Here is a 27,861-nt window from a genome sequence, read left to right on the forward strand (position 1 = left end):
TTATAGCAAATCTTCCACCTGAATCCGCCCATCAGACCTTTATTCTAAGCTCTACAGACAAGAGAGGAAATCTCTGTCCATTTTCCCATCGTTTGAGAAGCTGCACGTGTCTCTTTTACGCACCGCAGAGTCCCTCAATGTATGCGGCCGTGCGCGCTCCCGTCCCTGGGGTAAAGAGTTATTGGCATAATAAAGGCATGTTTATCCACGGAGGAGATGAGAGCGCGGACGTCAGCGTCATTTGTGATGACAACCTTATCGAGCTCTCGGCTTATTGAGGGGACAAAAAAGAAACTCTATCGATTAAAACATCGAGGTTAGGCTATCGACAAGGATGGGTGCCCCACTGGCCCTGTCAGCGTTAACTCCTCAGTTCCCCCAAGTCACAAGGAGGTGTCATCATCCCCACCTGATGACAGGATGAGCAGTGAAAACTTGCAGCACAGCATGTCACGCAGTCAACTACACAAGCTTGAGAGCAATTATTTCAGGTTCCGTTACATTTACGCCTGGTTTGTTAAACAATAATCCATTTCACATTGTTGTTTTTTGTTCATCTAATTTATATTAAAAGTGAAACAATATTTATAAATGTTTGTCGATAAAATGTGTCTAAATTGGACTCTAAAGAGGAACATTTGGTTTTATTTTACTTGCATTTTCTAAGAGCCCCACAGGCCTTTCCTCTGTCTAGCTCCCAAACAAAACAAAACAAAAAGGTGCTCCCTGATTCCTTTGCTGTTTTAATTCCTGGTGTGCAGGCTGCGAGTCCATCATACCATAAAAGGGCAAAAACGCCGAAAGAGCCATGATTAATGAGCGACGTTCACCTTTACCTTGGATCCACCTGCAGGAGCTGCACTATTGGAGCTGTGGAGACCTGCTGGAGCTGCAGCACAGGCTGCTCAGTCTAATTCAGCAAACATAGTAAGTTACGTAGTCACCCTCTGTTTTATTTATGCTCACCTAAGTTTTTCGATTTTATGAATGCGTTGGTAGAGATGTTTTTGATATCCAGGGCAGTGGATGCTCTCTATGAAACCTGTGACAAGGTTAGTTTGGTAACTTCAGACACCCTCATTTTGTTTTTGGAGGAGTTGTTTCGGTATAAATAGTGAAGTACACAGACTTGTTGCTCAAGAGGCCTCTTTGTGTTTGTCAGGTCAGTCTGGATGAGAGTGAGGTGAAACATTATCGTTTTTTATTTCCCGAAAAAAAAAACCACTGGAAAAAAAAGTCAAAAGGATGTTTATGTGCTCTGTATGACAAACTATTTTTTTAAACTACAATCTTGATTTAAAAAAAAAAAAGAAGTTGGCAGTAATTTTAACCAATGTTAATGCAATATGTATTTCTACATTTTCAATATTTGATAGGAGATTGTAAATATTTATTTTTACATTTAACAAGAAATTAGTATTTCTGATGTTTTTGTTAAACTATTTAACACATTGAAATTATTATACTGGGTCACTGAGAAAGTTTAAACTGATAGGCCGAGTCACATAGATTACATTTACAAGACTTCATCTAAACGATTTAATTCTTTTGAAATGTTACAGTCCCACATCATTTTGAACACACACATTTTAAAATGCTGCTATTATTGTTAAAATAATTGTTAAAATTCTATCAACTTTTTTAGGACGTATGTCGGCCAGAACTCCTACAAAGGATTTTAAAAATTAGTTTTCATCAAAAATGATCGGAATATTTGAGACAGAGAGATTTTATAGAGGTGGCTTTGGAAAATTATGTTTCCACCTAATCTGCATATATATAGATACAGATATGAACCTAAATCTAAACATCTGGTGTCCTTCTAGTTTTCCTGCAATTATTAATCCCCCTCTGTGTAAAAGGGACTGAAAACATTTTGGCACAGAGCTGCTCATTTGGCCACATTTTCTAATTTCTGATGTCATGTTTTTTCGTGTGTCTGTGTGATTCCAAACCTGATAACATGTTACACGTTAAATCAATTTTAAATTCTACAAAATAGAAGTTGTAGTAGAGTGACACTATGAAGAACGTTGTTTTCTTACATCATTAAAATCGTTATTGGCGAATTTGTGTGCAATATTACATAAGATAAATACCAGTAAAATTAAAGCTTGTGTTTTTAGAGAGCCCCACAAACCTCCTAAAGGTCCCTTGGGTGTTCCCGGAGCTCAAATTTGGGATGTTTAAGCTCCGCTGTTCTCCCTGCAGGCTCCAGTGCGCTATGCAGCAGCCACACAGAGTGGATTAGAAACGCAGCTGATCCTCAAAAGAAACCTCGGGGTCAATCCTCGGTCACAGTTTCAGTTTGTTGTCACAGCACCACCCACACCTAAACAACAGTTTACAGACCACACTGGGCAAACAAGCACTTCAGCAACGCAGTCACAGTCCAACTCCGACGGCCTGTTTGACCAAAACACCCTCAGACTCGGGACTAAATGCTAAAAATGACCTCAGAAAAGAAGATCTATCAGGACGTTTTTACTGGTCCGACCGCCAGAATCTGGCCCCGCGCGGCTGATGGTTCCCATTAGGGCCCTCGGATAAACACACGGACGATGACAGATGTTTGACGAAAACCATTAAGGCTTTGTGAAGGAGGAATAGATGTTTAAAGCTTTTGACTTAAGGAGGTGACGCTGGAATTACAGAGAGAATCCATTTGCGCGCCCTTGGTGTGGCCTAAAATATTATCAACCTTGTGCCAGACATTTCTGCCATGCAAATGACTGAGATACAGTATATTAAAATATAACTTTTTGACTTTGGTCGAATAAGTAAGCCCTTATAATGACCACAGCAGCGGAAAGAAACTTAAAGCTGTTCATTTGACATGAAGGAAAACAGTGAATTTATATTCCAAATACATTCACTTGCATTTTAATTTGAATAATCCACTGAATATGTTGAGAAACTAAACAAAAAGTATTCAGATTTATTTAAAATACCTACCTATGATGTATGCAGAATACTTAAAAAAAAACATTGTCTTATTAAAATATATTTTTTAAATGAATATTTGATCTCAAATATGAATACATGCACAGCAAAAATATAATTTTGGATTGCATATAAAGAAAAAAAGGCCGTCACAAAGCCCATTTAGATACTTTTTTTGTATTCTTTTGTTTAAAATTTTCTCTTGTAAATATGAAAAGTGTGTTTTGGAGAAAAAGCAAAAAATAATAATATTAATCATAATAAAAGTTAAAAAAGATTTGTTCACAGTTACTAAAATATTCTTACATCTATTTGAACAAATGCAACCTGAATTAGATGTTTGTGACTTAGATTTTTTTTTCTCCATTTTGCAGGAATTACAATAAATACAATTCTTTAACATTTAAAATGATGTTTATCTCAGATTTCTACACACAGTTATATTATTTATTCACATTTATTTGTTCTTTATGTAATAATAATCTCACTGAGTTTCTCATACTAAAGATAATATCACAGTTGTCTATATCTTGGAGGATTTCAGGAACCATTTCACCGCTTCAAATCTCAGATCTCAGAACCTGAATCTATGCTGTGAACAAAAGGTTTCAAAAAGTTTCCTGTCTGTAGCTGAAAGAAAAAGATTTTATTTCACATTATGTGTGTTGCTTACAACTGAATTCAAGCAGTTAAAGAACAAGAAACGTGTGACAATGTGACGCTTTGTCTCCAACAGTATCAGAGGACAGAGAGAGATGATTTGTGAGGCACCAAAGGGAAGCAGAGTTGACAAAGAGACTTGCGGGCCTCCACCTGACTGTACAGGTATAGGCTACTCTCAGACACACTTTCACTGCAGTCACATGTAAAAGACATTTTGTTCTGAGGTTGTTCGTAAACGAGTGCAAATACAGGTGCTTCGGGATGTGAAGGTCAGGGACGAGTTTGCACATGCATGCACAGGCACACACACACACACACACACACACACACAAGGACACAAAGATAGAAATAGAGAGGAAACACATTACAAAAGCCTTCACAGATGGAGGGCCAGAGGGATGCCTCTGAGGTCTCACCTGCTTGATTTTCTTTTCTCATTTTTTTAGAGGTTTATTTGTGTGTGTGTGTGTGTGTGTGTGTGTGTGTGTGTGTGTGTGTGTGTGTGTGTGTGTGTGTGTGTGTGTGTGTGCGCGTGTGTGTGTGTGTGGCTGTAAAAGACAGAAAAAAGTCACCATAAAGTTCAGAGAGAATCACAAAGATAGAGGGAAAAGCAAAGCATTTAGAAGCAAATGACAAGGCTCTTATAGACAGGGAGGAAATTCAGTGGACGTTGTCATTGTACCACCTATGGTAAATATCCATTTGGCTTTGCCATCAAACCTTATTGACGAAAGCTTTTGAGGTTCAGCCTCATTTCTCCTTTGTAATGGAGAAATCCTAGGTGTTCCAGGGCATTATGCAAATGAAAGGTGCAGGGACATGAACAAAAATATAGCCGGTGTGTCCTCGAGGCCTCTGATCAGAGTCAGACTGTGCTTTTACACATTGATCTTAGTTGTGGTTTGTTTATGGTCAGCTATGGTACTCTACCCTCAACACACACACACACAGTTGGGCATGGTAAAAACCAAAACAGGAGTGAGACAGACAATTGCTTGTGATCACACAACAGCAGGCAGAAAGTGCTCGAAGCCCAGAGAGACAAAGAGGCAGACAGACAGAAGTCACTCATCAGGGCAGTCGAGGTATTGGCACATCTGCGCTCATTGACCACTCCCCTGTTGTGATTGGCAGCTAAAATGAATTCCTCCATCGACAGATGTGCGTCCCCATGTGCCGATAAAAGGACGGAGCCGATAGAGGGATTGACAGTATGATGGAGGAAGAGAAGACGGGGAAAGAGAGGTGAGATGACATCATGAGGTCAGCATGTAACGCGATGAAACAGTGACTGAAGCAGTAAACTGTGTCGAGGTGTTTAGCGTGAGGAAAGGTGGAGATGAGGTGGTAGGTTAGAGGCTGACTGTAGCGCTGTACGTCTACAGCAGAACTCACCTCACAGCAGTTTTCTTTAAGCCCTCTTTTGTCTGTTGAAGCGGTCCTGCATGGCCAAATGGAGTGACTCAAAGTGAACAGGGGAGAGCACAGCCAGGACGCTTTAGCAGGTTTGAGGCCCAGAAGAGGAGAGAGGACTGGGAGAAGGGCAGTGGTCTAGAGACAGAGGTCCATCCATCACACATGTCCTGACCTCAGCTTGACCCCAGCATGGCAGCCAATGAGGCGCCCTCACCCTCTAAAGAAAGCCCCCCCACCACACACACAAACACACACACACAGAAGAGATCGGGTGACGCTGAGTGGAGTCTGGATGCTCTTTGTGTTGGCGAACGTCGCTTCCCAGAATCCTTTGTTTTTTACGTGACTAATGTGAGTATCAACACCTGACAGACAGGCTGTTCATCCCATGTCTCTCTTTCTTTCTCATGTATGCGCACACACACACACACACACACACACATACACACTCACACTTAAGATAGAGATAAGCACCGAGGAACATGAATAATATTTGTGACCTCAAAGATTTTTGAGTACTCCCTATTTTCATCACAAAAACGTAACCATGTTGTTGTTACAAAACCAATTCCAGGTCAGTTTTCCATCCGTACATATGCACAATCAAACTTGAAATGAAAATATTTTCTACGAATCATACCCTTAAAACACCATCTGCAAATACATTCCTACATTTTACAATTCATCACAAATAGGGGGTTCTCGCTCCTTGATATGGGGAGCAGATGTCACCACCACAACAATGTGAGGGCAATTTATCTACAGATACAGAGGATTTGATGTCTTAAACAGCAAAAAGAATTTCATTTTAGGCTTGAAGCACTTAATATTTTTTCTTTGGCGCCCGAATAGAGTTCTATTATGATAAAAAGAAAGGTCGTCTGCACTGTAATTGGTGACATATGGTTTAAAACATTCATATTAATCATTCTTACAGTGCGTTTAAACAACTCAAAATCCTTGACACACACACACACACACGTCACATCTGTATTTAACAAGTGTAGAGATAGAAAGCAAGATATTAGGAGTGTTCCAATTCACCTCTTTTTCTGCATATTTTCAATGTGCACATAAAAAAGCGTGAGTGGGAATGCCACAGCGTTTTAAGCCTGGGGGAGGTTGAAAATTTGCAAAACAAAGTGTAATGGAAATGGATGCAGCAAATAAATGATGTCATCTGTGGTGGCTTTATTAGGTTTGTGTATACACACAGGTTACCAGAACTATTCCAGGAGCACGTAGGTGTAATATTACATAGTCAAAACTCTCTATTTCCATTGTCCAGTGTGCTCTCCATTATTACACATCTGTTGTTTTCCTGTATTTCAGGTTTGAGTGGCGCTCTTTTAATCACATTGTCTTGTTGGTACCTGACTGTTACGTTAGAACCGCCTTCTTACATATCTCTATGAACCAACTCCCAATATCTACAGAACAATGTGGAAACAAGCGAACAGGCTAAGAGGGTATTTACTGACCATCAACAGCTAATGTTAGCTGAGCACTGACTTACCACGTGCAGCAATCCAGACAAGTCTTGTTCTCAACTAAATGTAAGTAAAGGTTTTGTTGGCTGGCTAGAAGCAAAGGTGACATCATAAAATTAAATACAACTAATTGAAGATAATTTCTAATAACAGATATCTGCATGTGTATGCAGAATCTGTAGGCAACTGGACACGATTTTGGTATCATAAGCCTTCCGGTTTACGTTTGTAGTCTGTATTGACCAATCATTAGTGTGAGCTTTTGGTTGCATGCAAGTAAACAGGTGGGCGCATTAGCTGACATTTAGTCCCGGAACCCATCTGCTATTGTCTGACAACTATTTCACTTTTCCATATGCAGATAAGCCTGTCTGTTTATAGTGAGTAGCCGAAATGTTGTCTGGAGTTGCTCATCAAGCTGTATGGAAGCACATTGTGCTGCATTCTTCGCTAAACTAACACAGCTCGCAGTCATGTCCTCTAAATGCACAGCAAATAAGTCCACCCCCATACTGTCAAAGCTACCGAGTGTTCCTGGGATTGGTAGCTGTAATGTAATTTCAAATTGAGTCTCTTACACTTCTTACTCCAAAAGGTCATTACAGTAGTGTAACACCATCCAACACTGATCTACAGTATATGTGATGTTAGCTACCCAGGTGGCCTGTTTGTCGCAGTGCATGTAAACCCAGAAAACAGATTGTGAAGTCACAAATTCTGTTTTTGAGAATAATAATAATAATGTCCTTTTTCAAGCCTTCTTTGGCAGATAAAACTTCCTCAACTGTACAAAAAAGTTTTTACACTCACTTGAGGTGGTTTTGACTTTGCCAAAAAGAGTTGAAGCCATAAATGCGATCTTGACATGCTTTTTCGGAATTTGTTTTGATGGAGCAAACACTTAATTCGCATGACACTGTCAGCATATTTCCATGCATTATCATCATTGCACCAATTTTTCTTTGTCTCCAAATAGCATGAAACATGGCCAGTACTAACTGACGTAAAAGGAAAATTCAAACTTTCCGAACAGAAACAAATTCCTGATGACCTTTCCCAGTTTTTCACTCGCAGAAAGACGAGATGGCAAAGACCTTTTTCTAATCTTGTTAAAAGTGGATCACAGCCAAATCCATAGCCTATTCTGCCAATTTCTGACAAAACAACACTTTGTGGAGCCTCGTTTATTCGCTCCAAAATGGTGACATTTAAAAAACTCACTTAAAATTCACTTGCTAATTGAATAATGTGGCTATATAATTTTCACAGGGAGTCAGATGATATATACATGTCTGTCTTCAGTATGCAGTGTGCCTGAAATAATCATGACTATCTAAAAAATAACTTCCAAAAACGTTTCTTTTCTTTGTCAAACTAAGACGAGAATAAACGAGCGGCTTTGTACTGTCTGTACTGTGATTTTTCACAGTTGTACCTTTTGTTATGCCTGTTGTCACTTTCTCATTGAGGCCAAGATGTAAGATCGAGATACAAAGCTAAAACATAATCCCACACCCTAAACTGCACAGCCAGCAACACACCCGACAGCCTTTCCTGAGTGCTTGTCAATAAGCGAACACAGCCTGAGCCAAGCCTTTGATATCACAGACCTGAGCCTTTGGTCTCATGAATAACTAGACAAGTGAAGTAGCATGTGTTAGAAACGGCCTCAAGGAGATAATTGCTAACATATCACAGAAAGAAACACTGAACCAACTTTCACACACACAAACACACACAGCTTCAGGGCAGAGGAGAAGTTTCAGCACCTCAGATTAAACGTCTCCATGTCAGGGAGAATTTGGAGAGTGTGTGGGTGTTTGACTGTGCTCAGGGCGACAGTGCAACGATTGTCAGGATTGTTTGAGCTCACCTGACACTGTTTTACCTGTGAACCACCTGTCAGTCCGCTTCATGAGAAGAGCAATGGTGCTCACGTGCGCTGTGACAGAAGACCACTGGAAACACAATCTGGGAGGGATTAGGGAGCAATTTGTGCGTTAACTGACACAAAATGGAGCGCTCGACCTCTTTGATGGTTGCTGACAAGGTAGCAGACCAGGTTACAACAAGACGTTTAGATCATTTTCGGCAAAATCTGACGCGGTTGTTGTGCTTGTCAAGATTTCCCCTCTGTCCGACTGTTTGACTGATGTGTTGGAGCATTTTGAAGTAATTGAAATTAACATATTTTAACAGTTTTGAGCCATTTGTTTAGTAGCTCTCATCAGAAGCAAAGCAAAATTTACTGATTTCAAATACTTGGCTGCTTCAGTGCATTTCATGAGCTTTTTGATGCCAGAAATTACACACTCACACACACACACAGCTGTAAAGCCAGCATGGATGTTAAAACAGGCTGTGTTAATACAGCAGCTTGTTATTGTAAAGAATGACAGAGATGTTTCAGTGACAGATGTAAAGCTTAGTGTAACTCTAAGCCTCTCGTTTGTATACGCCCTGAGGCGCATCACACTGTGAGAGTCTGAGAGGCAGAGTGAAACTATGCACTGATAGGCTGCCTGTCCCCTTTAGGCAAAGAGCAGTCTAGATTTGAATCTCACAACACTCGTAACAGTAAGCTTAGCAAGACAAATTGATTCAGAGTGAAATCAGCGAGATACTGTATGTTTATGGTTGTGTAAACACACCAGATAAAAGCTTGTTATCACGCTGTTGGGAGCCGAGACGCTGACAGAGCAGCAGCGGCCATCAGAAAACATCATCCTGTGTAAACCACAGTGTTGTGAAAGTGGAAGTTTTCCTAGCTTCTCGTTTTGTTTTTGTATTCCAGTCTTTTTTCTGCTCTGTTCTCCTCAGAGGTGACCACAGCCTCATTTCCCCAAAACATCTTAAAGTTATAATTTTGTGCAGCTTCCTACACGTGCAAGGTAAATAAACATGCTCTAACAAATGATCAGATAGTTTGGAAGTGGTCACCAGACTACATGATACATTGTAATCTTCTGTTTTTGTGAATTCAATTTAATAGCTACAAATGATCAAACTCAAAACTCAAGCAAAGTGTCTCCCACAAACTTTTTTTATGCTGTAACTCATTTCTATTTTGTTCAACTTGTACTGATTCCATGTTTTGCCATACTGTGCACCTTGTCAAATTGGTGGATGTGTTTCTCAGTTTGCTGATGCTTTATTTATTTGCTGCATATCCTCCTAAATGCAAAGTATATGTTGTCAAAGTGGTGAGGATGTTTTCTTTAGTTGCTTGTGTTGTAGGTTTTTGCTTGTGTTCTTAAGCTGCAGTACATTGAGTTCTCTCTGTGACATGTGCACATTGAATTAAAGTGGTGATGCAACATAGGCAATGAACTTTAAACTAAAACAGTATCCATCAAAAATCATATTACTTTTCCAAGAAGCTCTTATTAACTTGTGGTAATCAGTTAGAGCTGTAGTGGCTCTTAAAAGTCACGGTTCGGTTCAAACCATGGACTTCTGGTTTGGTGATGTATTTATAAGGATACATTCTTTTTATATGTTTTTAACAGACAAAAGTGCAAGAGTTAAAGACAGACAAATACTCTTTCTGGGGTCTGAGGTAATATTGCCTCCACTGGCAACTTTGGTGAACCATTTAAAACACTTGTAGGCCTATATTACACCGTACAAACTCTAAACAAACACTTTCCCAAAAGGCAAGAGATCACAACCGGCTATAAAACTGAGAGGCATTCCACAATACATAGATTAACAAAAAATAAAACTTACACTTAAGGAGTGTTTCAATTAGCTATGCTGTAGCTATACTTGTACATTCAACGCACCCAGACATTTGTTGTCCCTGTGATTGGGACATCTGGGCGATGCCATCAAATATGTGTGACCATTTTGGATGTGTTTTCATTCACATACCCTATAATGCAGACAAACCTTTCTCATCTCATACACAACTCCCTCTTCATTGCTGTTGTAGCTGACTGGTAACCCACAAGATAGTCTTCCATCTCCAGCGTTTCATTTGCATTTGCGATAGCAGACATGCCAATCAGCTTGTTGTGCTAACTTTAGCCTCTGTTGCTAACAGCATACAGCTAAAAGTTTTCCAGTGGAGCTTGCGCTTGTGAACTTTGGTTCCAGATTGTGTGCATCAGTCTATGTGCTATTCATTCTGCATGTAGTTGCATGCACTGGACCATGATCACCAGACCGTGACAGTGAACTGTTACAGCCCTAGCTGTAATCCTCTTACTAACAAACTATCATGTAACCAACACATTTAGGACATTTACATTCAGCTTAAGAAAATCGAATTATTGGCTTAGTCCGACTGAAACCAGACTTTTAAATGCATGTAAACAGCTTAGTCCAACTGATATTGGACTATCCGTAGCTCGACAAACGCACCTCGATAATTCGATTGAAAATCAAACTATTACTGCATGTATCCACTTAGTCTTACTGGAGTTGGACTCTGCGTTCTGTGCACGCATCCCTTTTTCTTTTGCGGGCTTTCACCTAGAAGAAGAAGAAGAAGATGACATAGCAGCAGTTCAGTAACTCCTGGAAAAACAAACAAGCAAACAAACAAACAAACAAACACCATGGAGACCAAGAAGCAGAAGACAGACTTCTGGAGGAATGAGAAAACTACATTAATGCGCTGCCATCTTTGTTCGTCGTTAGCTTCCTCTTCAGGTCAACCTGAACTAGTTCAATATGCACTATATTAAAAAGGACACTGTGCCACCTATGGAGGCGGAGTCAGACGTACTCAGTCAGAAATTGGATTTTGCATGTAAACGCACTGACTGACTCACTTACATCTGCAGATTTTCTACCATCCCTCTCCTCTTCTTCCTCCGCCAGCTGCTTGGTTAACTTAGCTAGAAACCATGTTATGTAGCATAACCATGACTGCACAGCACTCTGATGGAGAGACATGCTGGTCGCTACAGTATCACTGCAGTTACTTGTTGTGAATATAATTGTTCTATGTCTTTGTTAAATCATCTGTCATATGTGACAGAGGAAGGCACATTTTATATGTTATTAACAAGTGTTAGCCTGACGACAAAATGTTGATGTCACTCTGTTATATAGACAGCCTTTATGAACTGTCATCACAGGGTCTAAGGCTGGTTATTACTTTTTGCTTTGTCTGTGTCAAGCAGCAACAAAACTGATCAAAGCTAAGTTTACTTTCCCACACCCACCTTCACCTGGTAACTTTGTGTGAGCCGCACAGGCAGAACAGGCAGCAAAACTAGAAGCTCTGTGTTGGCATGCATTATAGCTTTAAATCATTCAAAAAATTTTAAGGCAGTTCATTAAAAAAATATGCCATTTTAATTTCTTCTTTTGAACAGGAAGAATTAAGAATTAGTGTCATTTTATAATTTTAATTCCAAAATTAAGCAATTAACATTAATGAGGTGATGACATGATGTTATAATTTAACTAGCTTTGGAAAGTTTTATTAATACATATTCCAGTTTTCGGGTAGAACTGCCTTACCTTAAATTTAATTAACCCAAGCTAAACTTAATAAAAACAAGTAAAGTGTAAACATGAGACTGCACGACTCTGGTACCAGAGATGAATTGTAAAATTGCCCAGAAACCAAAATATTCTTTTAGCATCAGCAAGCGAAAAATAATTAAAAGCAAATCAGACACTCGTACTCTGAGTGTGTACTTTGTGTCCATTGTTTAAAGGTAGCCTCCTTTGTGTGTGTGTGTGTGTGTGTGTGTGTGTGTGTGTGTGTGTGGCAAAGTGAGCTGACCTCTCCAACACCACATGCTCACCTGCAGACAGTTGGACAGTCACCCTCGTCAACAACCCCCTCCTCTCACTCCCCCTCGCTCGTTATCATTTGAGCTCCACAGAGACTCTTCTAATGACAGCGCTTGTCTATAACGTCGTCGTCACGGCTCGTGTACGTGTGTGTGTTACCCCGTGTGTGTGTGTGTGTGTGCGTTTGTGCACTCGTACGGGTGCATGTTTGCCCTGTAATGACAGCAGCTGTCTATAGTGGCTCGTCCTGGCAGGGATCATTCGGTCCTCCCTCTCTTTCACGTCCGCTGTCCGGTGTCACCCGTGTCCGGGTGGACGATGATGTGATCTTTAGTCCCCTCTGCGATCTATAGACTGGCATTTGGCTCAGGGAGCGTCCCCCGACCCTGACATGCATGCTAAAGCTTGCCGCTGTTCTGCCGATATCCCCTGCCCGCCCTGCCTCCCCCAACAGGAAGTTAACGCCAGCCAGCGCAATATTCCGACAGGCAGCATTAGATACTGGAATGGCAGTTAGCCACTGAAGTTCAAGCCCCTGTGGGGAAAAGTATAGAGGTTTGTGTATATGCATGAATGCGTAGTGCATTGTGTCTTTTGTCGAAGTGCAGTAGTGGTTTGATGTCAAGAACTCATTGGCTTTCATTTATGCATATTACTGAAAAGCTGTTTCATTCTCATTAGTTGCTGAATGTTAATTGTACTAAGGCAAACATTTTAAAGTAGCCCACTCCCATTAAATGCCAATTTTCTACTTATAGTTTAGTTTAAACTCTTTCAACTCTTCCTGCAATACCCAGTATTCACATCCTTCATTCTCGCAGGCAGGCAGCAAGCTGATGAGACAGCTATCTTAACTTTACACCAGAGGAAATGAAAGTCAGCAGACATAGCATTGCCGCAAACAGTAGCTAGTTGGAAAAGCTTACACATATATTGTCATCAAACTACTAAGCCAATTTTCTGGTTGAGGCAAGGTGTTAACAGGTTTACCACCAAAGTTCCCTACAGCATAGCCTACGTTCTGATTTATAGTAAAGCTTCAGATTTCTCTTGTTGATAGCACCACCACAACACTAGATGATTGTATTTTACATGAACAAGCAGCATTGTACCTTAAATTATTGTAGCCACAGTAACTGTGTTTACATTCTTTCATTTACTTTGTGAAAGGAGCAACGGTTCCCATAGTCTGCTGAATACAAGACTATAATGTGCAGTCGTCGTTTTTAAGGTGTTAAAGGTGTTGACAATAGCATCTGTTGCCTTGATCATTTTTGTGTAACCCATGCTGCAATGACATGTGTCTGTGTGGGTTTTTTTGTGTGTGGCATTGGCAGTATTCATTGTGCTCTCTGCAGAAACCCCTGTTGATTGTATTAATTAGGGAGCACCCTCAGGAGCTAAACTATTCTGCCAAATAAAGCTGTATATTCATTTGTGTAATACAAGTTCCCGAATCCACTGATGTGTCTCTAATGAATATGGGGAACAACAGACTGCAGTTCAAGGCAGTATATAGTCTTCCAGCAGTCTTGCAGAGCCACAAGGGGACAATGGAGTGAAATGGGGTTCTTGCATCAGAAGAGGCTCGTGCTAGAGTACTAATCAACCAAACTTTTATGTAAATAATTTGTTTAATGCTACCTCTGACCCTACACATCACTGATGCAACCCATGCCCAGTTCATGAAACCTGTCTTCAGGACATATTCTCTAGTCGGATTATGAAACAATAGGCACCTGGACACAGATATACAAAAGGAGCCTCCAACTCTCTTACATAGGACCAAACATGTCATTGTGCCCCTTTATGTATTTTTTTTGTCTCTTGGTCTTTTTGATTGCTACATTTTGCTGGTGAAGGCAAGGGGGGCTCTGGCACTTTGGGCCCCTGGGCCTCTGCCTGCTTAGTAATCCATCCATGACTGGATGTAATGTGTTTTGCATTTGCATCAGCAGTTTGTGTCGTAAGATAAATTCAGTTGTGAGAGTGAATAATAGGATCCTCAGCCAAACAAAAAAAGAAATGTGTCATCAGCATGAAGTCAAAGTTCATGGAGAGATCCAAACGAAAGGACTGGACACATCATTTGATTTAAAGGGGAACTCCAGGAAGGTCTGTCCATCCGTCAGTTCATTTCCTATCTTCTTATCTTGTCATGACGAAAGGCAGGGTACACCGGTACACCTGGGCAGGCCACACATCTGTCACAGCGCAAAAACAACACATTTATTGACACTTAGCTTGAAAGACAATGCTGTTTAAATAAAAAAATAATAAGAACAAATAAAAATCTTGTAGATTATCACTTTAGAGTAGTTGAGTTACTTCAAACGTGCTCATCAAGTTGCCTTCGAGTTCATGTGTTTGACCACAGTAAGTCCCTATCTCGACTCTGATTAGTTTATTGTATTGACATGTGTTCCTTTCATGCGTCCGTGTTTTCTATGTCTAATATAGGCTTATATGCTCTTTGGTGTGCTATTTGGTGTGTGTGTGTTATGGCTGGTGTGTGTGGTCCTGAGGGACTGACTGTGTCCACTCCTGCATTGATGCCACCACACTCTCATCTGCATACCTGACAGCACAGACCTTCTTCCTTCTTCCAACCCCCTTTCCTGCATCTCTGACAGTGTGCTTCCTCCAGTGCAACCTTTTGTTGTCATTTCCTTTTATTTCCCGCTGGCTTTTCTCTTTTCTTTATTCACCTTGTTTCGTTGTCCTGCCTGACTCTCCCGCTCACTCTCTCGTTCTTTGCTTTCTCACCCTCTTGCTATTTTTCTCTCTGGGTCAATACTGTGTGTGTTCGGGATTCAGTGGTTGCAGCTTCTAGATAAACACCCCTGTTAGCAGGATTATCCATGTTGTCCTAACAATGTAAACCCAGGATTAGGCCAGACTCTCCAGGGATATATGTGTGTGCATGTTGGTGTGACTGCATGTGTGTGTGTGTGTGTGTGTGTGTGTGTGTGTGTGTGTGTGTGTGTTGTCCTTACCGTGTATGCCCACCATCTGAAAAGGCTGTCTTTCAGAGCATGTAAAGTCCCAGTAGCTCACTGTACAAAAGAAAAAGACAGTGTAATTTATTGTTTGTGTGTTTAAGGTGTCAAAATGTGTCTTTACATTATATATTTTTAGTAATTTATGGTTAATGTTAATGGTAATTAATGGTTAGGTTTAGAAAAAAATGCCGTTGGGTGCCATTGAACTACAATGGCAAGCGGCTGCATATCATGCCGGCGTTAAAGGACGCATTTTTTTCATTGGTTTCTGATGCAGAAAGTCACTGCCCAAGCGTTGGATTTTGATGACTTGGGAGAGAGACCAGGCTCAAAAACCGCAACAGTATTATGTGCCTACTTGTGAAAACATTACTCCACAGCGAGCCCACTTTCACCAAAAAACAGCCACATAGGTTGACTGTGAAGCAGCTTATTAAAACCCATACTGACCATAATTGTAAGGCTGCACCCACTAGTGGCTGTAGTTATTATCATAGGAGCAGAATGGGGAAGTGATGCTGCATAAATAGTGACAAAGCCTGCAAAATGCTGTACAAATATCAAAGAAGTCCGTATGGGGTGGATGGGTCAAACAAACCAGAAGACTAGTGGTTGCGTCCTGAAGTCAAGGTTGACTTCTTTAAATTACAATGTAGCGTTGTATGCTAACATGTGTAGCATGCTATGATGTATGTTACACATGTCACATGATATACATGACAATACACTAGTGACAAAAGTACTTATTTAATGCCAGACCATTTGATGTTTTGTTGCGTAAATCTAACCAGGTAATTTTAGAGCAGATCTGCAACTGTTTAATGACATTAAGGATGTGCTTAAAGGGCCAGTGTGTAAAATGGGTTGAAAACAGTGACATCAGTGGTCACATTCTAGATTGCAGGGCTCACTCGCTCACCCCTCCCGTCGGGTAAATGACGGTGGCCTCATAGGGACAAAAAGCCTTGCGCACAAGTTTTTCAGGAGTAGGTCTATCTAGCTACAAGGTGAATGTTTATTTAGAAATCTAAGCCATGTTACGATATTGTAATGAATCCCTCACGAGCAGGAGACCAGAGGAACGTTCGGGAAAAAGGCCAGTTTATTTGAGCACTCCAAAACTCCAGTAACACTCCAGGGGGTAAAAGACTCCGTCCCAAACTCTGACTCTTCTAGCGTAACAGACACACTTCATACACACATACTCGTTTACCATACTGAGTGGGGACCCCCCCTCCCCTCTCTGCTCCACCAATCTCCAGCCCGCACACTGACTGACAGCGTAGCCGGTAAACAGAGCTCAGCTGTTTATTTAGCCTAGCGATATCTCCGGACTATAGTAGCTGCAATGGACGACTTTGAACTTTGAAGAGTTTCTTGTAGCGGACACAGACCCAGAGCCATACCTGTTTGAGCCGGAGCATACAGATGAGGAACTCCATGTGTTTGATGCTGAGTGGGCGAGAAGAGAGGCTGAATGCACAGAATGGGATTCGGTGCTACTGCTACCATCGTTGGGGAGATATATCATCAGGAGGAAAAGCGCCGCAGAGAGTGCATCACAAGGAGTGAAGTTGCGTCTTCTTTTCCTCGCAGATGACGGTTCGGGTTCATTCTCTCCTGTTGCGTGGTAAGTGTGGTCCATTCACAAACTTTATAACTAAAAAAACTTTTCACTACTCTCTATCAACGAACTACTAACACTCTCTGCTGTTTCCTCCTCCTTCTTCCTTCCTTCCGCTGTCTTCGTTGGTTTATTTATACACACGAAATGCGTTCTCTGGCTGGCTGTATTGTCCGCTCGGTCTGCCGTACATACATGGCGGCGCAAGATGGCGACCTCTCTAAAGCAAGGCCCTTGCTATATATATATATAAAAGCATAATTATAAGGCTACGAAAACCAAACGAATTTTATTTTATAGCGATTATACACTTGTATAAACATATTAATGGGTAGAATATTCAGATTCAGATTGACAATAAACCATGCCAAATATTACACACTGGCCCTTTAAGGCATGTTTTTTTGGGGCCTCATCATATGTCATTTTGGAAGTCAGTGGAAATCAACCTATTCTGTCATCAAAAACTCTATCAGGTAGCTATAAGGGGCACTGAGGCCAGTAACATCACTATGTTTTATTAGACTCCAATAAGATGATAAAATGTGATCCAGGAAAGCCATTTTAAATACTAAATGTGTGAGTTTAAGGCTTGTCACACACAACAATACTAGGGTATATAAATAAAATAATAATAAAAATAATAGGGTTTATAATAATGATTTATTATTATTATTATTATTCCACTGGCAAATATTTTATCCTCCATTGCAATGATTGCTAGTTAGATGGTAGAACAGTTCATTCAGCCCTCTGAATTGGGATGCTGCATTAATGCAGTGGCCTAATTGACATGACTGTGGGGCTGCCTTTTTTCATACACTGCTAATACCTGTCTGCTATAAGCTTCCCTCGTGTAAAATTGTGTTATTTAAGTGCAGCATTTTCAAACATAAATATCTGAAAGATATTTTAATTAAATATTGTACTGGAAAGTTTTTTTTTGTAATTTTTTTTAAAGATCAGAATCTAACCTTGTCATTAGAAACAAAGTCTTTGTGTTAACTTAGAGCTCATAACGAAACAGTCGAACACCGTTCTCAGAGTTCTGGGTAACCACAATCATGGCGAAGGGGCGGAGGAGAAAGCTGAAAAGAAATTAAGGCGGGGAAGCGAGTAAGGGGGTGGTTGAGAAGGCGGGGCAAGGGCTGTGGTGGCGATGAGGAGGTTAGAGGTCAAAGGTCAGCCCCCCTAGTGATATCTCCTGTGCCAGAGAGGCAGTCACGACCCGGTCAGCGGAGGTTCAGGTGTCAGGGAGAGACGACTGACTGACGAGACCTCTCCTGCACTCCGTCCCGGTTGGACCTTTCATCCTTCCTTCCCTCCCTCTCCCCGTCGCTCCTCCGTGACCCATCCCTCCCTTCCTTCAACCGCTACCCTCTTCGCTCTCTTCACTCTCTTCGCTCTGTGTCTACCCACAGAACCCCCAACCCTGTCATCCTCTCATCCTTCCCTCCTTCCTTTCCCCCCACTCACCTTCTTTTTCACCCCTTAAGCTAAACATTACCACAGGGTTTCACTCAGCAGGCCGGGCTGACTGGGGCAGCTCTCTGTGGGGCTGCATGTCTTCAGTCCACCATCATATGCTCACACGCTTTGCATTCACACTCACACAAAAACGTGCACATGCCGCACATATATGCACACAGGTTGTTGGCAGGAGCACATGTAGCCCACACTGTGCTGCCAATCTTACTGGAACATTTGGAGTATTTGAGTTTCCAGTTTTTACATACTGGGTCTTATTTTTTTAGTTGTTGCTATCGTGCCTGTCGGTTAAGAAAACATTTAATTCACTGACTTCATTGTGGAGATTCTGCTCATGTGGACACCACAAAGACAAAGACTCTACTTGAGGCAAAGGATATGACCCTGAATACGAAACTAGATCTCAGTTATAATGGTCTGTTTTATTGCTTAGGTTCTTTATTATTTCAGATTCCAGGATCAGCTAACCTTCTTCTCTTCCTTCTCACTGAGTTTTCCTTTCAAGGGTCAATAAGTAAGTCGTGTATTAAACTGACCTCAATCAGCAGTTGGGGACCTGCAACATCAATTGATTGCAACTTTGTTATGTAAGTTTGGACAATGAGTTTTGAAAGACAGAAGTACACAGAGAACAATTGTTGAGTCACTGTTATTGATTCCATTAACCTCTACAGACGTATGATGGTCATTTTGTGGTGTGCTTTTATTTATTGCACCTTTAACACATAGGGTAGTCATTTCCATCTTGCAATGCACCCATTAAATCAATATAATACACCTATTATTGTGGGTGGGTGGCATTGTGGACTTGATACTTACCATTAAGTTGGGAGGGATTTAGCAGCCCATTTCATCATCAGTGACTATTTCCTAATTACAGAACACTGTATAACCAAGAATTACAACAACATGTCAAAGAAACTATGTTTATGTGTCAATATACTTTTAGTATATGACATACAATGTCATAACAGTGGCTACTCGTCAGTTATTGACTCCTTCTGACCTGGTCATTAGCCAGAGCTGATAGATTAACCACAACTGACTGCAGGTCAAAGTGCTGGTGATGGACGAACAAAATGTAGCTAATAGTTACTGCAATGGTAGCTACGTGTGATAGCTATTTTTTTTTTTCTGCACTTACAAAATTGATTTACTTTTGATGAACCACAAAATCAACCACAAACTGGTAGCCAATTCCTTTCTGATTGGTTTGTGATGGTGAATGGTTGTCTTTATCACATATTGCCTTTTTGCTTTTTGCATTTCTCATCAGTTCAACCTTCTTATCTGGAACCTAAATAAAAAAAAAATCCGCTATATATATCTTCCTACTTACAATATGAAATCCCACCCTCAATTTTCTAGCTCATTCTGATCCAAAAACTAGTGCAATAGACGCAGCAACCATAAAGCCAGTCAAGAAAGTCAATTAACACTTTTAAAAAGTCTTGCTTGCCACAATATGATCATAACACCTTTTTATTGCAGGTCTTAAGACATGAACTCCAGTCTCCTGCATGAAAATCTGAGTTCTTACACGCCCATCATCCACCAGATCTCCACACCATAAAGCTGGCCTCAAACATGAGTTTTGGGACGATTAATATAAGATTGACCCCTTCTGAAAATCAGAGGAGAAATCAGATTTGGTTTGGGACCTTGCTCGGTATCAACATTCAAGCCAGATTATCTGGTAATGTGAGAGGTTAACAGATTCACATCCTTAAACCTTGCGAACTGCTTGCAGACTCATCTGCATCCGCCCCAATAATTTCAAACAAGATAGATATTTAGGAGTGTGTGCGTGTGTGTAAGATTTAGGGAGATTTAGTGGCGTCTAGCACCGAGGATTGTCACATTGCAACCAACTGATCCCTGTTCTCATTAGAATTCCTTCAGTGTTAATTGTTGAGGAGGTTTTCAGTGGGAGCTGAATTATCTGCAGAGGTCTCTTTTTCTCAAAAACAAATGGATCAAGTGATTAAAACCAGTAAAACTCAGAATAAAGCAGCTTCACTTAAAAAAACCACATCGTTTTTCCAATGCTGCTTGTGGCTGAGGGGCTTCTAACTATGCAAAAATGAGAAGATGGGAATGGCCTATTTGGAGTCAGTGTTTGGTTTGTCCACTCTGGGCTATTGTAGAAACATGGCAGTGCAACATGGTGGACCTCATGGAGGAGGACCCGCTCACTATGTAGATGTAAACGGCACATTCTAATGTAACAGAAACACGATTCTTATTTTCACGTGATTATACACTAATTAAAATACCTATTATATTATATATAATATCCCCCTAATTCTTACACAATTGACTTCGAAAATCTGGATGATGACGGTTACAATTAAATCAGAACAACGCAGCTGACGGTGTTGCAAGCAACAGTAAACATTTTAACCCTTAAGGCTAACATCAGCTAGCATACTACTGTTGACAGATATTAAAACTTATAGTTAAAATCTCAACTCTAGTTCTCGCCGAAGAATTATACAACTCGTATTAACCACATCTCCCCAACCTTTTTCCCATCCGGACTTGTTAAGCCCTCTGCTTTTGTTTTTCTCATTGCGAAGCATTGTTAACATTGCAGCAAGTCTCCATTTTGTTTACGTGAGATCACATTATGTGGTGCATTTATGCTCCCTCTTGTACGATAATCTTAAGAATATTGATACGCTATTTCTTTCACATTTTGTAGTGGGTGCATGTTTGAGATTAGAAAGAAGAACATCTGTGAAGTCTCTCCTTATGTGCATGATGCAACCGAATTTCAAAATCAGTTAGGATTTTAAGTCCAAGCCTGGTATTACCCTCTGTCTTACGACATAAACGGCATGTTACGTCCTGCTGGCACTCAATGTCATGTAAAGCATGAGGTGCAGAATCATTCAGTGGGTGTAATTCTTAGGAATACTGGGCTAGGCCTTATACAGAACTTAGGATCTATTTCTTAAGGATATTAATGCACACACTGAAATAATCTACTTGGCATTATAGTCTAAGATCCCCTTGAGGCAGTCTGTGGGATTTCAGTTTGTTTAATAAGACTGTTAGCTAATGACATGTAATGTAGCTCAGCAGCTCTATCAAAGGCTCAGATAGTTTAACATTTTTAATGGACTGGTAAGCAAAAATATGGTAAACTGGGCGGTCAATCATGTAATTCAGTGAGTCTCATTAAAAATACATAATATTGTCTTTTTTTTTTGTTTACTAGGGCTCATGATAATGATGTCTCAAAATACAGCACAATGTTTTTGTTTAAGTATTATTTTTACCTTCCAGCTTTCTTACTGCGTCTAGTGTGGGAACAGTATTTCATAACCATTTCACGTCTACAGAACCAACCTCACCCCGAAGGTATGGATGAGCTTCTCATCACTCTCTTACTGTCTCATCATCGTGTTGACTGGCACGCCTGAGGACACGAGACAGCCAGACATAGTCACGGGCAGGTATGCACACACAGACATACACTTTGGCAGGTGCAGGCTGCACGAAAGGGCTGCCAGTCGTTTCTTCTGTGTTGCTTTTCATTAACTTGTCTAATGCAATCAAAGACTGTCAACAAGAGTGACAGAAGGAGAAAGGAGGGGAAGACAAGGCGGAGAGAAGGAGAGAGAGATCGCTTCCTTCTTTTCACAGATATGTATGTCTGTGTTCATGCAGCTGCATCTAAAATGAAACTTCCTTTTTCTTTCTGATAACATTGTGTCTGGCCTTTTGTTGCTCCTGAAATGTCCTTGGGGCATTTTGCACACACAGATGCATCACATATACACACATACAGGTGAGAAAATGTCGTGATAGAAGTACGAAATGCTCTGGGCAGCATACATTCTATGTTGTCAGCTCATCATATACTATATCTCCGGAAGCGCACACCTGCATGTTCCAAAAAAAACATTAAAAGGCAAGTGTTACTGTTGAAAAGCGACATTTGCAGCAATGCAATCAGGACGTAAAGTGAAATGCCACACCGTAATGAAATAACGACAGAATACATTCACGTCTCTGCATAAACCGACGGCTTATTTCTTTGCTTTCGAGAAGCGCGTCACTCTGCTAAAGGTTAAAGGGAAGATATTCTAATCAGGGACTCTTTACAGAGCAGCAGCTCAATAAGGTCAACTGGTGTCACAACATTCAGGTTGGAGGGAGGAATTTGTGTGTACAAGTGTGTGTAGGCACGCTAGTGTGACGGTTACTTTGTAGTCATACTGTTTACATTTCTGTGGTTTGTGCAATGTTTCTTTTTCTTGTTCTGTCTTTATTTATTTTTGGTCACTTTGCTGTATCACACCATGAAAACACTATCACTGCATCCCTCTAAGATCCACACGCGCACACACACGCATGCACACGCACACACACACACACACACACACACACACACATACATACGAGTGTCTGATGCGGTGATCCGCCGGCCAATCGGCTGTATTGATTATTGGGCCTGGGGAGGTTGGTGGAGCGGCAGCAGTAATTAGGGCTTTTTGGTGTGGATTAGCCGAGAGAAAAGGTCACCCGCTCAACATCAGTGGCAGGACCACAGGCAGGGACAGGGAGGGGTGGATGGCTGGAGGGGACTGTCCCCAAACGTGATGGCCATGATTGGCAGGGCCGTGTATGTATGTAACATGTATGTAATGGATGTAAGCACATGCAGAAAGTGAGTGACAAAGGATAATTCCATTTTAAGACAACATCAATATTATTTTTGTAGTTTTTAAAATATTTTCTTATTGGTTAAGATAACACTGTACTCACCAAAGTATCGCTGTGATCTGGGAACGCAGTCAATATCTGACAGGGCAAGAAACTTGATCGTTCAGATTGTGCTGTAAACAAGCCAGAGGTTTAGAGAGATTATCCAAACCACTTTACTTGGGGGTAAAACTCAAAGTAAGCTCATTCCTAATGTCAGTATTAATCTTCCTTTAAAACTGTGTGTACATCACTTCTGTAAGGTATGTTAGAATTAAACTAATAGGTCAGTTTATAAATGATTTGGAAAAGTAAAACCTACAAGTAAAGAGTTTTCTCTCTTAGAAAATGAGGGTTTTTTCTACTGTCTGACTTGTTTTTTAGCAATGCTGAAGCAATTACCTTAATGAGTACATTGTTATCTTAACCTGTGGATGCTGGCGCCCCAAGAAATTTTTCATAGGGGTGGCCAGATGGCACCACTGAAAATCTTGGGGTGGTGGACCAAACCAAAAGCCATGACTGAATTTGAGGAATTCTGTTACGCAGCTGTAAGTTGCATGTTGAACAGAGAATTAAGTAATTGTATGCAGATATACTTAGTTTTTTTTCTACATGTAATGTTACTAATTATCCAGCCTACAGTTGCCAGAAGAAAGTATTGGCATTGTACATTTCTGCAAATCGCCATGTCAAGTTCTGCCTGTTACATGCATTGTCTTCTTTCAAAATAGAAACCTTCCATTTTTACAGGAAATTTACCGTTTACATACAGTCTCTTTCACAATAAATGCGCAACATCTGTACAACACCATGCATTGATGTTTTTTTCCTTCAACAACAAACACATGGTTGGGTTTAGGTAACTGACACGTGGTTAGGTTTAGGAAAAAAACACAAGGTTTGGCTTTAAAATTTTACAGGACGCAAACGCCGCTCTTTCAGGTGAAAGTCAGTGTTTGTTGGACCCATCCACCACTCCCGCCCGCCCTAGTCAGGCTTTCCCCACCTTAACTTTCATCCTTGTCCCGCCACTTTTCCCCTTGACGCCACTGGGCAGCGTTAGACTACAATGGCAACCGTCTGCGTATCATGCTGACGTTAAAGGATGCCTTTTTTCATGGTTTCTGACACCACAAGTCACTGCCTAAGCGCAGGATTTTGACGACTTCAGAGTGACACAGGACTCGTTTTTAGGGACTTATTGCTGTATTTCCTGCGGCTTTTTAGCTCCTAAATTGGGGTGTTTTTTAACCACATGTTGCTGTTCCTACAGTGGGGATAGCGTCATGAAAAGCAATTGTTTTTAACAAGATATCACTTACTTTCCTGATAGGATAGTCATAGGAAAAGAGATTGTTTCTTAAAAAGACATTGCTGCATTTCCAGTCGGGAAATCCCCCAAACTGGGTATTTTGAGCCATAACATGATCTTTTTCTATCCATAACGAAATGTTTTTTGTGCCTAAACCTGACCACACATTAACCACAGGGCTAACCCTAACCCTAAGCCCTAACCCTGAAACTTAAAGTTTTAATGTATCCGCTACATAATAACGTGCAAATACGACATACCTTTAACATGTGGATAAATAAAGAATACATGTTTCTATGTACTCAGACAATTCAAAGATGTGAACATTACTGTATGTGCATAAACTTGATAAATCACGTCATGTACTGCTGCACTGACGATTTAAAGTCTTTTAAAATTTTTCTTCTCTCTCTCTCTCTCTCTGTCTTTCTCTGTCTCTCCAGACCTGCAGGTTGACTTCTCAGTGGTATGGCAGGTCTGAGTGTATCTTAGAGGGTCACGACCCTCCCAGGCTGTGACCTGGACAAACAGGACTGAGGAGCTGCAACAGGACATGGAATGTCCCTTTTGTTTTTGTTTTGTTTCACTTTTTTGTTGAAAAGGTGGAAAATTCCTCCTGCTGCACTTGCCGGAGCAAAAGAAAACATTTTCTTGGCAACGAATGAGGCAGAGTTTACATAAGAAACTTTATGTGACTGCAACAAAAATTATAAAGCTCAGGCAGTGCTCTCTGTTGTAACTGAGGATGCATAACTCTTTCTTTTCCCTTTGTGACTGTCATCTTCTAAGCAACTGAAAATGTGATTTATTTTAAGAGCAGCACTTTTTCTTTGTGAACATATTTTTGGTGTTAGCACAGCCACTTGTCTGCATTATCTGTATGTCCCACATTATATATGTTCTATACGACTGGTGCCATGTGGAACCAATTGTTTCCTAATAAAAAAAAGGCCAATGTGAATGATTAAGAAGGTGTCTGCACGTCTGCATTTACTGGGTGTCAGCTCCCCTTCTTCTGCTCCACAGCAGCTCAGTGTGAGGCAGCAGCAGCTGTGGCAGATTTGAGGAGCGCTGGTTTTGTGCAAAGCTGCAGCACTCCTAGTGGTGGAAACACAAAAGAGCAGCTACATTTCTGCAAAACCAACCAGACAGGAGGAGACAAGTGCTGATTGAGGGAGCATGTGTGCATGAGTATTGCTTTGTATTGTGTCGCCTTGTTTTTGTGTGTTGTGTTTTTGCAGTGGCAGTGACACGTGTGTTTGTGTGATGGTGGTGGTGGGAGAGGCACGCATGTATACGTGACTTTTCTGTGTCTCATCACACAACAGGGCAGTGCGTGTGTTCCATAACATGCGTAGATGCATCACTGGAGAGGACTATTTGTGGCGCTTTGTGTTCACATGCACATCCGGGCTTTCTATGTATGTGGTGTGCATGATTTGTAAATGTCAGTGGAAATGGCATGCCAACAGAGGTTCTGAAGAAGTGTTGTGTTGTGTGACAATAAAGAACATACATAACTGAGAGGGGAGTTAGAAACAAACGTACAAGGGCCAAACAAACCTTGAATACTCCATAACAGACTTTCAGATTGATATGAAGACAGTGGATGTGGCAAATCTGTATCTGACGCCGTTTTACTGCTGCAGTGTTCAGCTGAAAATCGGACTCCAGAAAACACTGAAATGTTTACAGTGACTGGTAAAGGTGAACAGGGTTGCCCAGTGTTTAGCAATTTGATGCATTGTGTAATCAAAGGTGCCTGGTTACATTTTAATCTACAAAGTCAACAAAGTATTGTAACATCTGCAGTTCATAACACTCATCGCAAAACACATAATCCCTGTAATTCCAAGTATTCCTGTTGTCACAGCAGACTGGTGTTGCTGAAGACTTTGTTGAGATTGTATTTTGTTTCTATGACAATGGTATGCAGCCATGATCTTGTCTGATTGGGTCTTGAATCTGTTGTCATAGTACCCCGTTCATTTAAAGCTAACAGTACAGCTTTATGGTACACTATAGTGGCAGGATAGGCAGAGCAGTCAGGGTCTATCCGGACTCTACACAGCTCCTGCATTATAGAGTTCACTAGAGGGTCAAAAGTGTCACCACATACATCACAGCTGTAGCAGAACGGCACACACCGTTGCCATGGTGATCGGCCATTTTTTTCCCCCCACTGTGCTAAGCCAAACAGTGGTGGGTGGGTGCCGAGATACGAGAAAAGACAAAAAGGATTGTGTGCCCGGTCTTATGTATGTTTCGGAGCGTTTGTATGTAAAGCGAGTGTGTTTATTTGGTCAGGCGTATTTCGGTTACTGCTAAAGAGACACATGTGTACCTTCCTTGTTTGGTCTGACTATCTGTGGTCTCAGCTGTACTCATCAGGAACGCTGTGCAACAATAGCTAAGGTGCCCGCGGAGGGAGCTGCACAGCGTGATAAAACTGGCAAAATGAGGGTGTCAGAAGCTCCATTGAACATAATCAGGCTGTGGTAGATGGGCTCGGCTGTTGGGTTTGGGACCATAAGTCTGGCGATTAAACATGCATGGGGAGAATCCTTCATCACAGGGCGAAACAAAGCCGCCCTGCCCTTCCCACGTGTTCCAACATCGCCATGGAAAAAGCCTGTTTCCCTGGCAACCAAACTGGCTCTCTTTGTCACAGGAATGGAGAAGGAGGAGGAGGAGAAGGAGGGGGAGTTGAGTGGAGGCATGACACTCCACGCTGACCTCCACCTGACCTCTAGGTGAACATGCCGTTTTGGTTTCCTGCTTTCCTGGAGGGAACACTGTATTGGTCATTTTTCGGTGAGACAAAGACGAGTTCTGTCATCCGAGTTAAAAAATTCTGCATCTCTCTTCTTAAGACACTCATAATGTTCCTCTTCGAAATATCATACACATTCGAACATCTAAGAGAACTACCAAATGTTCTAGGACATTAACATGGGCTGTCATTACTCCATGCTGAAAGACAATGCTGCCAAAATGCTTTCAAAAAAGCCGTCATCTTTTCTTCTACTGCCCCCAGTGGCACACTGTACAGCCAGTGAAGGTGAAACGGGGAGAAGCATAAAAAGGGCTGAGTGAAAGAGAAATGACTCAAGGCGAGGAAATGGAGGATGCAGTTCAGAGAGCGTAGTGGTGAGAAAAAGACAATGGCTTGTTAATACAGGCGGCCAGAAAAGGAGAGGAAGAGAGACAAAGTGAGACGCCGCTTTTATGTCGACCCGCGGCTGCTCCCATAGCAAAGGCTGCTACTCTAGCTGTAATGTTAACCTAGTGTTTCCCTAATGGGCTTAATGACATATGGAGCACAGATTGCAGCAGGAGCCGGCTCACTTTGAAACCACTGTCGCCTCCCTCAGGGCTTCGTGAGCACTACATTATGAAGACGTGGTGACTGAGGACATGGGTCATATCTGGTGAACTTTAATGGTTATCAGA

The 27,861-nt window shown here is 41.2% G+C and overlaps 1 long non-coding RNA gene across 1 annotated transcript; it reads left to right on the forward strand.

Annotated features, from left to right (window-relative positions):
* The first annotated feature begins 781 nt into the window (after window positions 1-781).
* Window positions 782-25,350, forward strand: LOC125905223 (uncharacterized). The gene is made up of 5 exons (XR_007451628.1): window positions 782-927; window positions 3,680-3,768; window positions 4,766-4,851; window positions 21,728-21,841; window positions 24,852-25,350. It is a non-coding gene; the product is annotated as an uncharacterized LOC125905223 (long non-coding RNA).
* The last annotated feature ends 2,511 nt before the right edge of the window (window positions 25,351-27,861 follow it).

Source organism: Epinephelus fuscoguttatus, linkage group LG17 (genome assembly GCF_011397635.1).
Source record: "Epinephelus fuscoguttatus linkage group LG17, E.fuscoguttatus.final_Chr_v1".
NCBI lineage: Eukaryota > Metazoa > Chordata > Actinopteri > Perciformes > Serranidae > Epinephelus > Epinephelus fuscoguttatus.